Source organism: Schistocerca americana, chromosome 8, assembly GCF_021461395.2.
Source record: "Schistocerca americana isolate TAMUIC-IGC-003095 chromosome 8, iqSchAmer2.1, whole genome shotgun sequence".
Lineage (NCBI taxonomy): Eukaryota > Metazoa > Arthropoda > Insecta > Orthoptera > Acrididae > Schistocerca > Schistocerca americana.
In genome coordinates, this window is record NC_060126.1 from 401,130,526 (window position 1) to 401,142,741 (window position 12,216).

Sequence of the window (12,216 nt, forward strand, 5' to 3'; positions counted from 1 at the left end):
ATCTTGGGCTTAAAGTAATTGCAAAAAAGGCCGCAAGTTGTCTCAGTATCCCACCAGAAATCAATACGCTCGCCTCTATTCCAGTACCATATAGGGAAACAGCGAACGATTTAGATGTAAACTCTGGATGAACAACTGAAATGGGCAGAGAATACTGTCGCCCTGTGCCAGGAGACTTCAGCATGCCTCCTTGACCTCAAAAAGTTTCAGAACATGTTTCGAAAGGATGTGAGACAAAGTTCGTGCAAGCACTCGTTCTACCGAACCTCCGCTATTGCGATGTAATTTAACATGGCAGGTGTGGGCTTTACATCTGCAACATTCCTTGGTACGACCATGCAACTGCTTCATACCCCCAAGTCAGGGTGGTTGCGGGCAAATAAGCCACGTGACGACCATACACTATGTCTAACTCAATGACTCCTCAGCGTACGAGCACCCCAGTACCTCACATGACGGGTTACACACCTTTCATGCCATCATATTGGCAACACGAGGCCCCACTTATCTAATATCCTAGCTGTGCCCATTCATAAAACAAAACCATTCGCAAACTCCTTCGCTGTCGCTGCTGTCCGACTCTGAAAGAGGTTTCCCTGCGCTCTGCGTACAATTGTCCTGCTGCTTTTAAGAAGAAGTTGAAGTGCTTTTTTCTGTCACTTTCATAATGATTTCCTCAAAAGCTAACATGTAATGCCATTTTACCCTCTCTCAAATAGCAAGACCAATGCTCCTATCCTCTCCCAGGTACGCTCCTTTTTCTTTTCCTTTCTCTCTGTAAGTCACGCCACATTCTTTTCGCTATGTTTCTTTTTCCCTCCCTCTGCCAACCCTTTCACTCACGCCCATTGCTGCTAGCAGTCGTAGTTATAAACGTACCTTAGGATAATTCCTAGTTATTTGTTACACACTGATATACACTGAAGAGCAAAAGAAACTGGTACATCTGCCTAATATCGAGTAGGGCTCCCGCGAGCGTGCAGGGATCCCTCAACACGACGTGACATGGACTCGACTAATGTCTGAAGTAGTGCTGGAGAGAACTGTGCTTGCACGAACTTTGTCTCACATCCTTTCGAAACATGTTCTGAAACTTCTTGAGGTCAAGGAGGCATGCGGAAGTCTCCTGGCACAGGGCTGTCCATAAACCCGTAAGAGTACTAGGGGGCGAAGATCTCTTCTGAACAGCACGTTGCAAGGCATCCCAGATATGCTCAATAATGTTCATGTCAGGGGCGTCTGGTGGCCAGAGGAAGTGTTTAAACTCAGAAGAGTGTTCCTGGACCCACTCTGCAGTAATTCTGGACGTGTGGGATGTCGCATTGTCCTGCTGGAATTGCCCAAGTCCGTCGGAATGCACAATGAACATGAATTGATGCAAGTGATCAGACAGGATGCTTACGTACGTGTCACCCGTCAGAGACGTATCTAGACGTATAAGGGGTCCCATATCACACCAGCTGCACACGCCCCACACGATCACAGAGCCTCCACCAGCTTGAACTGTCCCCTGCTGACATGCAGGGTCCATGGATTCGTGAGGTTGTCTCCATACCCGTACACGTCCTTCTACTCGGTATAATTTGAAACGCGACTCGTTCGACCAGGAAACATGTTTACAGTCGTCAATAGCCCAATGTCGGTGTTCGTTATTCATGTGAATGGCCTCTTACTTAACGTTCAGCAAGCAGAACTAGTACTTTTTGCAAACGACACGAGTGTTATAATAAATTTCATTCCAGAAAAAGCAGCTGAAGATATTGTTAAGGATGTCTTTCAAAGAATTATTAAGTGGTTCTCAGAAAATGGACTCTCCCCTAATTTTGAAAAGAGTCACTACATCCAGTTCTGTACACCGAATAGAGTCCAACCGACAATTGATGTAGCATATGAACAGGGCTCAGTTAACAGGGTAGATTTCTCCAAATTTTTGGATGTTCACATTGATGACAACTTGAACCGGAAGAAGCATATTGCTGAGCTTCTCAAACAATTAAGTTCAGCTTCTTTCGCTCTTCGTATAATCGCTAGTCTGGGTAATAAACAGATCAGCCTCCTAGTATTTTGCATATTTCCACTCAATAATGTCTTACGGAATAGTTTTCTGGGGTAACTCACCATTTAGACATAAAATACAGATTGCACAAAAGAGAGCAGTGAGAATAATTAGTGGTGTTCACCCAAGAACGTCATGTAGGCACCTATTCAAGGAGTTAGGTATTTTACCTGCACCATCAGAGTACATATATTCGCTAATGAAATTCGTTATAAATAATCCATCTTAGTTCGCGAAGAACAGTGAAGTTCATACGTACAACACTAGAGGGGAAAATGAGCTTTCCTATTGGTTATTGAAACTGTTAGTTGCTCAAAAAGGACTACATTATTCAGCAACCAAAATATTTGATCATTTGCCCAACAACATAAAGTGTCTGGTAGGTAGCAGATCAAGTTTTAAATCTAGCTTAAAATCATTTCTTTTGGACAACTTCTTCTATTCTATGGACAAGTTCCTGTTTCAGAACTAATAAAAAAAATTGTACCTCTACATGTAGCTGCACGCGTAGAACTAAAAATTTAAGAAATATTAATATTAGCACTATTCGTGTGTGTATATATATCTTGTAGTCTGACTTGTTCCACATCATATCGATAAAATAATAATGAAAATGATTTACGGAACATGACACAACTAAACTAAACTGAGGTGCGCAGGCGAGGCGTAAAGCTTTGTGACGTACTGTCATCAAGGGTACACGAGTGGGCTCCGAAAGCCCATGTCGATGATGTTTCGTTGAATGGTTCGCACCCTGACACTTGTTGAGGACCCGGCATTGAAATCTGCAGTAATTTGGGGAAGGATTGCACTTCTGTAATGTTGAACGATTCTCTTCATCCGTCGTTGGTCCCATTCTTGCAGGATCTTTTTCTGGCCGCGGCGATGTCGGAGATTTAATATTTTACCGGATTCCTGACATTCACGGTAAACTCGTGAAGTGGCCGTACGGGAAAATACCCCCACTCGGAGATGCTGTGTGCTATCGCTCGTGCACCGACTATAACACCACGTTCAAACTCACTTAAATCTTGATAACCTGTCATTGTAACAGCATTAACCGATCTAACAACTGCGCCAGACACTTGTTGTCTTATATAGGCGTTTCTGACAACAGCGCTGTATTCTACCTGTGTAGATGTCTCTGTACTTGAATACGCATGCCTACGCCAGTTTCTTTGGCGCTTCATTGTACGAGGGCAGTTCAATAAGTAATGCAACACTTTTTTTCTGAAACAGGGGTTGTTTTATTCAGCATTGAAATACACCAGGTTATTCCCCAATCTTTTAGCTACACAACACTATTTTTCAACGTAATCTCCATTCAATGCTACGGCCTTACGCCACCTTGAAATGAGGGCCTGTATGCCTGCACGGTACCATTCCACTGGTCGATGTCGGAGACAACGTCGTACTGCATCAACAAATTCTTCATCATCCGCGTAGTGCCTCCCACGGATTGCGTCCTTCATTGGGCCAAACATATGGAAATCCGACGGTGCGAGATCGGGGCTGTAGGGTGCATGAGGAAGAACAGTCCACTGAAGTTTTGTGAGCTCCTCTCGGGTGCGAAGACTTGTGTGAGGTCTTGCGTTGTCATGAAGAAGGAGAAGTTCGTTCAGATTTTTGTGCCTACGAACACGCTGAAGTCGTTTCTTCAATTTCTGAAGAGTAGCACAATACACTTCAGAGTTGATCGTTTGACCATGGGGAAGGACATCGAACAGAATAACCCCTTCAGCGTCCCAGAAGACTGTAACCATGACTTTACCGGCTGAGGGTATGGCTTTAAACTTTTTCTTGGTAGGGGAGTGGGTGTGGCGCCACTCCATTGATTGCCGTTTTGTTTCAGGTTCGAAGTGATGAACCCATGTTTCATCGCCTGTAGCAATCTTTGACAAGAAATTGTCACCCTCAGCCACATGACGAGCAAGCAATTCCGCACAGATGGTTCTCCTTTGTTCTTTATGGTGTTCGGTTAGACAACGAGGGACCCAGCGGGAACAAACCTTTGAATATCCCAACTGGTGAACAAGTGTGACAGCACTACCAACAGAGATGTCAAGTTGAGCACTGAGTTGTTTGATGGTGGTCCGTCGATCATCTCGAACGAGTGTGTTCGCACGCTCCGCCATTGCAGGAGTCACAGCTGTGCACGGCCGGCCCGCACGCGGGAGATCAGACAGTCTTGCTTGACCTTACGGCGATGATGACACACGCTTTGCCCAACGACTCACCGTGCTTTTGTCCACTGCCAGATCACCGTAGACATTCTGCAAGCGCCTATGAATATCTGAGATGCCCTGGTTTTCGCCAAAAGAAACTCGATCACTGCCCATTGTTTGCAACGCACATCCGTTACAGACGCCATTTTAACAGCTCCGTACAGCGCTGCCACCTGTCGGAAGTCAATGAAACTATACGAGACGAAGCGGGAATGTTTGAAAATATTCCACAAGAAATTTCCGGGTTTTTCAACCAAAATTAGACCGGGAAAAAAAATGTGTTGCATTACATATTGAACTGCCCTCGTACTATAGGAACGGGTGAGTAAAAATTTTTGTAAATCCCCACAGCCCAGCATTGCTTCAGCATAGGGATGTGTCAACACTAGCCTGCCGCAAGCCGTAAACAATGTGGCATAGTCGGTCACCAAGAGCGTGACGTCGATACTTGTGTATGAGAGTGTGAGCGAGCTCAGCGGGAAAGTGTAAGTCAAGCACACACTGCACTGCCATCGTTGTCCCCATAACACCACGTAGGTACGACGCAACAATGCCTAACGGGAAACTGACGGCGCAGTTACGGTACGAATCCGCTAAGCGAATGCAGCAGAACTGGAGACCGCTGACCACTCGCAATAAAAAGGACCGATTCGTTCGTTACAAATGACATCAGACAGCAAAGCTTCTCCTCAGTTGGATATAAATAGCCCAGCTAGGTAGACTACAGGCATTCGATCAGCAGTTTCGAAGGTGTCCGTGTCGTTCGCACTCGATTCTGTGATTATTGTATTAAACATTTTGTGCCAGGATCAGCATAAATTACAATATCAGATTTCATGACACCTGACACCGTGGTCTGTCTAATGTAACAACGTGGACAATGACCAGAGAGAGACAGAGCGCTCTCAGCACGGAGTGTTACTCACAAGGGAACCTCCCCATCGCACCCCACTCAGATTTAGTTATAAGTTGGCACAGTGGATAGGCCTTGAAAAACTGAACTCAGATCAATCGAGAAAACAGGAAGGAGTTGTGTGGAACTATGAAAAAAATAAGCAAAATACACAAACTGACTAGTCCATGGGCATGATATGGAACACTCAGGAAAGTGTAACCTTAGAAGCGCCGTGGTTCCGCGGTTAGCGTGAGCAGCTGTGGAACGAGAGGTCCTTAGTTCAAGTCTTCCGTCAAGTTAAAATTTTAATTTTTTATTTTCAGACAATTATCAAAGTTCAGGCACTCACACATAATCAACTTCGCTCTCCAATATTCCAGGATATGTTCAGATTTGCTTGGACATATGCAGGATTTGACGGTCTACACACGGAAAAATTTTAAAACGTTTAAAACATATGTTTTGACAGAGCACAGGGAAAACTGTGCGACTGTTAAACTGTTGCATTCATTTGCTGCAGTTTATGTGACAAACTCTTATGTTTTCATCACTTTTTTGGGAGTGATTATCACATCTACAAGAAAACCTAAATCGGGCAAGGTAGAAGATTCTTTTTACCCATTCGTCAAGTGTACAAGTTAGGTGGGTCGACAACATATTCCTCTCATGTGACGCACATACCGTCACCAGTGTCGTATAGAATATATCAAACGTGTTTTCCTGTGGAGGAATCGGTTGCGATCAAATGTTTTCGGTTCCCATTGGAGAGCCACGTCGTTTCGTCTACTAATCGCACGGTTTTGCGGTGCGGTCGCAAAACACAAACACTAAACTTATTACAGTGAACAGAGACGTCAATGACCGAACGGACAGATCATAAGTTTGCGAAAATAAAATTTTCACTCGACGGAAGACTTGAACCAAGGACCTCTCATTCCGCAGCTGCTCACGCTAACCACGGGACCACGGTACTAATTTGCTTACATTATCCTGGATGTTGCCTATCTTGCGCATGGACTACTCAGTTTGTATATTTTGCTTATTTTTTTCATAGTTCCACACAACTTCTTCCTGTTTTCTCGATTGATCCGAGTTCAGTTTTTCAAGGCCTATCCACTGTGCCAATTTATAACTAAATCTGAGGGGGGTGCGATGGGGAGGTTCCCTTGTCAGTCACACACGTCCGGCATCCATGCCTTAAAAGGAGTTGACCTGGCACACAGCAAGCGCCTGTACGATCGTAGACGGGCGTGCGGCCAACCAACCAGAGCAGGAGTCGCCGGCCTATGCTTCGGCTGATGCAGCCTTGAGTCTACCGCTGATGAGAGCAGATTCCAGTACTGCTTAGGCCTCAGCTACGAGATGTGTATTGAACAGTAAGTTTTAGCGTCAAACAACGCCCCATAGGTCCTCAGGCCACATATCCTGCCAAAACAGTTGGAATTTCCAGCCTAGGATTAGGTGACACCCATATATTGTTGCACTTAACATATACGAATATAAACTGTATGTGTAAGTTTAACTGTGAGCTTCCGGCTTCTCTGCCGAGTTGTTGTTTCCACTTTACGCTCAACATTGCCGGCCGCTGTGGCCGAGCGGTTGTAAGCACTTCAGTCCGGAACCACGCGGCTGCTACGGACGCAGGTTCGAATCCTGTCTCGGGCGTGGATGTGTGTGATGTCCTTAGTTAGGTTTAAGTAGTTCTTAACTCTAGGGGACTGATGACCTCAGAAGTCCCATAGTGCCTAGAGCCATTGGAACCATTTGAACGCTCAACATTTCGACGACCGACCCAACCGTCTTCTTCGGGTGTTGCGAGTTGAGCTGTTGTGTGTGCTCGCTGCCTACACTCCAACAGACAGTGATTGACCCTTGTTGGTCTCACGCTGCTGTTTACAACAGAGTTCGTGTCCCAACTACCACTACACCCCTTGACGCTCTTTTGTTTTCTAGAGCCGGCACAGATATTTCGAGAAGCGCTCTCCAGTTGGAAGACGTTGAGAGAATTTGCGTTTCACGGAATATCAGTGCCGCCCCAGGAAAACAAAAGAGCAGCAGATGACGCAGTGGGTGTCTGGAATCGAATTCGGCTATAAATAGCGGCGTGCACCCTAATAGAAGCAACAACTCGGCAGAACATCTGGTATAACGCTATTAAGAAAACTGGAGAGACTCTGTGCTTGAACTTTTTATCTGTACTATTGTAATTTCTATACTCTGACTGTAGTACGACGTGCGTACCATTATATGTGTAATGTAAAATGTATAGACTGCCTGGTTGGATGTAAGACAGTCTGGTGGCCCTAGTTGTGTCATGTTAAATAACCAATAAATAAATAAAATGCAATAAAATACTGTAGTAGCTACGCAAGCTGGATGATGTGATACGAACAACCGGCATTGTGGTATCCAGTTGCAGCAGAGCAAAGTCGAGACTGCGACCTGCATCTGCGGTGACTGCCTACGGCGGATCGCGAGACGATAGACTGGTTTCTGTTACGGTACGAAGAACTCCACAAGCAGCTGCACTGATATCTTTCTTCTGGTCGCTGAGCAAGAAACCGAGAGACGTAAGCCAATGTTTATGGCAACACCCAGTCGTGCATAAACATCGCATGTTGAATAAGTGCGCCATGTTAAAAAAGCAGAATACAATTATTATCAGGTTCGGTGGACGGAAGAGAAAGCCAAGATTCAAAGAGGAGCTGCACGCTTAGCCAAAATTTTGGTTATTCAGTGCGAGATCCTCACAGCAGTGTAGAGTAAACTACGAGGGAAAACTTAAAATTTCAGAGGTTGTTCAGGACACGACTTTTCTGAATATTTTGGTGTAAGGGGCTCTTAGTCCCCCATGACTCGTTAGAAAGTAGTTGCATTTCGTTCGTTTTCTTACTCCCGTTTATCCTTGGGGATGACGGTCGGCTATTATTATGGAATATCATTTACTTTACTTTGAAAGTGAAGTTGTACCCGAACTGTCAAACACTCTTACAAAAAAACTTCAACTATTTGGCAATAAGTATTTATATTTATCGTAATAAAATTTAAAAACCTCAACACCAAAAAAAAGTTTAAAAATTGCACTAGGGAGCACACGTAATAGTCGGAAAATTGGGATAGGGTTGTAAAAATGCAGATGGTTATGTAAATTTGGGAAAAATACATTTTATGTTAAAAAAATGGTTCAATTGGCTCTGAGCACTATGGGACTTAACAGCTGTGGTCATCAGTCCCCTAGAACTTAGAACTACTTAAACCTAACTAATCTAAGGACATCACACACACCCATGCCCGAGGCAGGATTCGAACCTGCGACCGTAGCAGTCGCACACATTTTATGTTTACAAAATGCAGTTCTGAGTTTGTTCTTGATTTAAACTCTTAGAAAGAACTACTTGCCAGTAACAGAAAAAATTTTTTTCGATAACAACTCTGTTAGGTTTATTCACTTCAAAACAAAGTCCCGTTTATGTAGTAGAGGTAATTCGTTTCATATTCATCTATTCGCATTAGTCACAAAGCTAATCTTCGTCCTCAGCACAGAGAAAAAAAATGTGTGTGAAATCTTATGGGACCTAACTGCTAAGGTCATCAGCCCCTAAGCTTACATACAACTTAACCTAAATTACCCCAAGGACAAACACACGCACCCATGCCCGAGGGAGGACTCGAACCTCCGCCGGGACCAGCCGAGCACAGAGAAGGTTGGTTTCATGCAAGAAGAGCAGTTCAGTATTGCCCGACATGCCATCTTGGACTTAATATAACAGCCGAAACAGCCACATCCATAGCCAACAATCGACCAATACACAACCATCTACTACTCTCTTACTTAATACATTGAACAGTTTTCATCGTTAGCGTACATTTTCAATAACTGTTGCATATTTTTGAAAGCTTACGTCCAAAAATTTTGTCAAACTACGACAGCAATTTTCCTGCGCCATAATTCCCGCCATGTGTGAAGACGAACTGGACTCGCTACAGAGCATTACGGGAATATTTTGAAGCAGATAATGCGCCTTCTGCATGGAAGCATCACTAGACGACGAAGAAATCACGGTATTCAATAACGCGCGGTTTTTCCATAACACCTGAATTTCATCTATCTGTATTGTACTGAAAATATCTGAGCAGGATTGTAAATGCCGACTGAGTGCGCAGTGTGTCTTCTTTGGAAACAAACTTGGTCCAGTCTCTTGCTGTTGACAACAGCAGTGCCCTCATTACTCTTGTCCTCAAGCCTACATTCAGTACTGCTCGGTCTGTCTCTGGTTTGTTTTACCAGAAAATGTTAGTTGTTTGTTAACATTTATACACAATAGTATGGATAGAAAGTTCCTAGCAGATTAAAACTGTGTGACTGACCGAGACTCTCCTGCGAACCTTAATCTGCCAGGAAGTTTCATATCAGCGCACACTCCGCAGCAGAGTGAAAATCTCATTTTGGAAACATCCCCCAGGCTGTGGCTAAGCCATGTCCTTTCTTTCAGGAGTGCTAGTTCTGCAAGGTTCACAGGAGAGCTTCTGTAAAGTTTGGAAGGTAGGAGACGAGGTACTGGGAGAAGTATAGCTGTGAGGGGGGGGGGGGGGGGGGGTGTGAGTCGCGCTTGGGTAGCTCAGATGGTGAAAGGTGGCTACACTGAGCCACAGCGCCAGAGATTGCGCCAAAGAATTTTATTCCGCCGCCTCCACTGGCAATGCTTATTGAGAAGTAGCAGGAGGCAATGCTGGTTGAGATGTGGCAGTAGCGAGTCGTAGTTGAGAAGTTGCGGTAGTGAGTGCTTGTTCAGAACTTGTAGTATTGTTTTGATGGGCTAGACACCAGATGTTGGATTGGGGATGCTGTAATGATCAGAGTGTGCTTTTCGTCAATATATATGAAGGTAAAAAATTCCTTTTTTTTTTCATTATTTCAATGTCTTAAACAATAATGCCTCTTGGTCACAGGTTCAGTCAACAAAGCATCTGGCTCGTGTTCTTGTATTAGACTGTATTTCTGGTTTCTATGTGCAATTATAGTATTTCTGTTTATTTTTTTAATTACTTCAGTATAAATGGTGTTTAAAATATCTGGTCTTATTGAGGAAGAACCGTGCCAGATGTGTACGTTGAATCACACTTCCACACACAGAACAGCTACACTTGTGTTTTGTTGTTTCCTAGGTTTTATAGTTGCTGGGGACATAATTAATTAATTGTGTTAACGGAAATTTCGTTTCATTCTTTGTTGTTCTATGCAGTCAGATTGCGTACTATTACTAGTCAGGGCCAACCGGTTACGAGACTTCGTAGCCGGACATACAGCTACTGAAAATTAAAATTATTTGCATTTTATTTAATTAAGCCCCCATACAATGGTAGAGCACTTTCCCGCGAAAGGCAAAGGTCCCGACTTCGAGTCTCGGTCCGGCACACAGTATTAATCTGCCAGGAAATTCCATATCAGCGCACACTCCGCTGCAGAGTGAAAATCTCATTCTGGAGTATGGATAGATTTACTAATGAAGAACTAGCCGATATATAGCTCATGTACCTGTATACTGAACGTTATACACACTGCAGTCACATTAATGTGACCACCCGCTTTGTTCGATGTCAACGTGCAGTAACCATTCACAGGCAGCAAGTGGCAGCACTAGCATTAGACGGTATACAGGTTCGTCAGAAACAGCCTGAAAAGCTTGTAACCGTATTATAGGGTATGTTGTGCTGAGAAATAACTTTTCAGAAGAAGATTCGATACGTTGCACCGTTTCCGAGTTTCAGCATTGAAGTTAGCCCATGTGGCCATTGCGAGCACAGATTCACGCCGCCCGCAACAGGCGGTGTCGCCAAACGCGTCCTTCGTTCGCTTTGCTGAAACCGAACAAAAGGGCGATACAAAACTTCGACATGGGACGGTAGTAGGGATCGAACCCGACCAATGGCTGAGCAGTCTCGTGCGTTATAACCTACGCTATGAGAAAAAACTACACTGATTGTTAGCGGCGGGCCGCTTGAAATTGCGCGCAAAGTCCTGCTTGGCTAACTTCAGGGCTAATTAACCTGGAAACGGCGCAATTTTTACCTTAACAATTTTTCCGCAGCGCAACCTACCCTGAAACACCCTCGAAAGCTATTGGGACTGTTTCTGACAGCCCACTATAGAGAAGCCTCAACGCTAGAAAATTTTAGCGAAATGCAGGTACAGAGGGCTGATGGTACGGGGAATGGGAACTCACCACCTAAGCAAATGTAACATATTGAGAATAATCAGGCGGTAAGAGCCATTATTGTATGATTATACAATTAGAAAACTGTCACTGGAAGCAGTCACACCCATAAAATATCCAGGAGTGTGCATACGGAGCGATTTAAAGTGGAACGACTACATAAACCACATCACAGGTAAGGCAAGATACCAGACTAAGATTCACTGGAAGAATACTCATTATATGCGACCCACACGAAGGCGTTAGTTTACAAAAGCCTCGTTCAGGCAATACTCGAATATTGCACGTCAGTCTGGAACCCGTAGCTGGTAGGATTGGTAGAAGAAATAGTAAAGATCCAAAGACGAGCAGCGCACTTCGTTACAGGTTCGTTTAGTGAACGCGAAAGCGTCAGGGAGATGCTCATCCCTTATCCGATTTCAGTGGCAGATGCTGCAAGAGAGGCGGTGTGCACCAAGGTGTGATCTACTGTTTAAATTCTCAGAGTGCACGCTCCTGGAAAAGTCAAACAATGTATTCAAATGGCTCTGAGCACTATGGGACTCAACTGCTGAGGTCATAAGTCCCCTAGAACTTAGAACTACTTAAACCTAACTAACCTAAGGACAACACACACATCCATGCCCGAGGCAGGATTCGAACCTGCGACCGTAGCGGTCGCGCGGTTCCAGACTGTAGCGCCAGAACCGCTCGGCCACCAGCGGCCGGCCAAACAATGTATTGTTTCCTCTTACGTATACGTAGCGAAAGGGCAAAAATAGACATGTTCAGCCCACAGGGAAGCTTATCAACAATCGTTCCCAGGAACTATTCGCGAGAGGTACA